The sequence below is a fragment of the Ambystoma mexicanum genome, chromosome 4q (assembly GCF_040938575.1).
Source record: "Ambystoma mexicanum isolate Mex_15411 chromosome 4q, UKY_AmexF1_1, whole genome shotgun sequence".
NCBI lineage: Eukaryota > Metazoa > Chordata > Amphibia > Caudata > Ambystomatidae > Ambystoma > Ambystoma mexicanum.
This window is the reverse complement of record NC_090928.1, coordinates 433867744-433871645: the sequence shown is the minus strand read 5'-3', so window position 1 is coordinate 433871645 and position 3902 is coordinate 433867744. Positions and strand designations below refer to the sequence as shown.

General features: G+C 37.4%; 1 non-coding gene across 1 annotated transcript; it reads right to left on the bottom strand.

Annotated features, from left to right (window-relative positions):
- Positions 1-3128: 3128 nt before the first annotated feature.
- Positions 3129-3200, bottom strand: TRNAC-GCA (transfer RNA cysteine (anticodon GCA)). Its single transcript has one exon. It is a non-coding gene; the product is annotated as a tRNA-Cys (tRNA).
- Positions 3201-3902: the final 702 nt, after the last annotated feature.

The window sequence follows — 3902 nt, the reverse complement described above, 5'->3', positions numbered from 1 at the left end:
CACTTGAAAGGCTCAATGGACATCTGCGACAGTGGGAGCGGTCAGCCTTCCAACTATGAATAAATCCTCACATTGTCTGCACGTACCCATATTGAAACATTGTTGCAATCGCAGGTACACCGAGTCCTGGGAATAATGGTGGTCCCAGTCTGGGAAGCTCACGGGTGCACCAATCAGAACATGGGGCTCTTATCTCAGACGTCAGTAATATTAACCAATCCTCAGGAGTCTTCATGTAACAATTTTCATGTATCTAATTGTAGGGACAACCCAGATATATCACCTGACTACCCTTTGTCCAGTAACATTGTCCTCTATATGTGCGCTATACTAACCCTACCACTCGAGCAACCAATTAAGAGTGGCGATAGGTTTTTTGTTAACTTTCTGAAGTGACGCGAATAGCGCGTCATAATGCACTAAAAAGGGCCTGCGAGCCCCACGATTGTGTGTGTGTCAGGACGGACGCGTACGTTCCTTGACCCATCCCTGCCGTTTTTGTCTAATAAACAGCAGAGTCACCTTGCTCCTTGTGTGTGTCTCGCGCTCTGTCTCAACTGGGATACACGGGAGGAGTTGGGGCCTCCCTGCCTGGAGGTCCGCGGACGGCCCGGCCGACCCCGGCAGAATTTCTCCCCGACAAGTGTTAAACCCAATTGTTCATTGTTTTGTATATTAAATGATGATATATCTTATTGTTTCTTACAGTGCATTGGGTTGAAAAACTTTTTAACAGGATCTATTGAAGAGGATATATGGTTATGAAACAGGGACTTCTTGAACTGCATTCCTATGCTCTACCACTGAGTTAAACCCTTGAATGCTGAAAACTGCTCTTTTTTAAAAAGGTGATAGAGTGGGTGACTGTATGGAACTTGTAGAACTAATGACATCAGTGCACTTCTGGTCAGCTGTACAAATTAATACAGTTCATTAAGGGCATATTATTGGTTTCCACCACAGTTTTATAACATTCATATGAGCTTCCAATTGACTATTTCAAACTGATAATATCACCAGTAGAACTTGGGTGAATGTAAAATACAGCTTGTATCATATGAAGAAATCCTAAACAGTTTCATGGTGTTTACCCTATGTTTCAGGAGATGATCAGGAGTATTTCAAATGTAGAAATGTGTTGCTCATTACATAAAATGCTAACATTGTAAATGTTTTCTTCAATTTATTTAATACAAAAAAATGTCTACAGGTAAAACAGTTGAAAAAGGGGCACACAGATTTGAACTAGGGACCTCTTGATCTGCACTCAAATGCTCTACCACTTAGCTATACCCCCAGTTCTGAAAAGTTCAACTTTATTAATTCAGTAATATGTACAAAGTGCAAGCAACATGCAATCACCATCAAAGCAATACATTTTCAGCCACCAAACCCTCCTTATAAGTATAAGGGGTACAAAAATGTCCTTTATCTGCCTTGGTAAAATACAGTGAGGTTTCCATTGCAAGAATTTATACATTTCGTATCACATGTAGATCTTGGAACATGGAAAAAAAACCTTTGTCAAATGCACAAATTCTGCAAAACGTAACTGCTTCTCTACTGCAGTTTGTTGATTTTGTGCTAAGAGTATAGTTAAACCCAATTGTTCATTGTTTTTTATATGAAATGATGATATATCCTATTGTTTCTTACAGTGCATTGGGTTGAAAAACATTTTAACAGGATCTATTGACGAGGGTATATGGTTATGAAACAGGGACTTCTTGAACTGCACTCCTATGCTCTACCACTGAGTTAAACCCTTGAATGCTGAAAACTGCCCTTTTTTAAAAAGGTGATAGAGTGGGTAACTGTATGGAACTTGTAGAACTAATGACATCAGTGCACTTCTGGTCAGCTGTACAAATTAATACATTTCATTAAGGGCATATTATTGGTTTCCACCACAGTTTTATTACATTCATATGAGCTTCCAATGGACTATTTCAAACTGATAATATCACCAGTAGAACTTGGGTGAATGTAAAACACAGCTTGTATCATATGAAGAAATCCTAAACAGTTTCAAGGTGTTTACCCTATGTTTCAGGAGATGATCAGGAGTATTTCAAATGTAGAAATGTGTTGCTCATTATATAAAATGCTAAGATTGTAAATGTTTTCTTCAATTTATTTAATAAAAAAAATATTTCTACAGGTAAAACAGTTGAACAAGGGGACACCCACATTTGAACTAGGGATCTCTTGTCCTGCAGTCAAATGCTCTACCACTGAGCTATACCCCCACCTCTGAAAAGTTCACCTTTATTAATTCAGTAATATGTACAAAGTGCAAGCAACATGCAATCACCATCAAAGCAAAGCATTTTCAGCCACCAAACCCTCCTCATAAGTATATGGGGTGCGAAGGATGTCCTTTATCTGCCTTGGTAAAATACAGTGAGGTTTCCATTGCAAGAACTCATACATTTCGTATCACATGTAGATCTTGGAACATGGAAAAAAAATCTTTTGTCAAATGCACAAATTCTGCAAAATGTAGCTGCTTCTCTACTGCAGTTTGTTCATTTTGTGCTAAGAGTATAGTTTAACCCAATTGTTCATTGTTTTTTATATGAAATGATGATATATCCTATTGTTTCTTACAATGCATTGGGTTGAAAAACATTTTAACAGGATCTATTGATGAGGGTATATGGTTATGAAACAGGGACTTCTTGAACTGCACTCCTACGCTCTACCACTGAGTTAAACCCTTGAATGCTGAAAACTGCCCTTTTTGAAAAAGGTGTTAGAGTGGGTGACTGTATGGAACTTGTAGAACTAATGACATCAGTGCACTTCTGATCAGCTGTACAAATTAATACATTTCATTAGGGGCATATTATTGGTTTCCACCACAGTTTTATAACATTCATATGAGCTTCCAATTGACCATTTCAAACTGATAATATCACCAGTAGAACTTGGGTGAATGTAAAACACAGCTTGTATCATATGAAGAAATCCTAAACAGTTTCATGGTGTTTACCCTATGTTTCAGGAGATGATCAGGAGTATTTCAAATGTAGAAATGTGTTGCTCATTACATAAAATGCTAACATTGTAAATGTTTTCTTCAATTTATTAAATAAAAAAAAATTCTACAGGTAAAACAGTTGAACAAGGGGCACCCAGATTTGAACTAGGGACCTCTTGATCTGCAGTCAAATGCTCTACCACTGAGCTATACCCCCAGTTCTGAAAAGTTCACCTTTATTAATTCAGTAATATGTACAAAGTGCAAGCAACATGCAATCACCATCAAAGCATTGCATTTTCAGCCACCAAACCCTCTTTATAAGTATAAGGGGTACAAAAATGTCCTTTATCTGCCTTGGTAAAATACAGTGAGGTTTCCATTGCAAGAATTCATACATTTCGTATCACATGTAGATCTTGGAACATGGAAAAAAAACATTTGTCAAATGCACAAATTCTGCAAAACGTAACTGCTTCTCTACTGCAGTTTGTTGATTTTGTGCTAAGAGTATAGTTAAACCCAATTGTTCACTGTTTTTTATATGAAATGATGTTATATCCTATTGTTTCTTACAGTGCATTGGGTTGAAAAACATTTTAACAGGATCTATTGACGAGGGTATATGGTTATGAAACAGGGACTTCTTGAACTGCACTCCTATGCTCTACCACTGAGTTAAACCCTTGAATGCTGAAAACTGCCCTTTTTTAAAAAGGTGATAGAGTGGGTAACTGTATGGAACTAGTAGAACTAATGACAACAGTGCACTTCTGGTCAGCTGTACAAATTAATACATTTAATTAAGGGCATATTATTGGTTTCCACCACAGTTTTATAACATTCATATGAGCTTCCAATGGACTATTTCAAACTGATAATATCACCAGTAGAACTTGGGTGAATGTAAAACACAGCT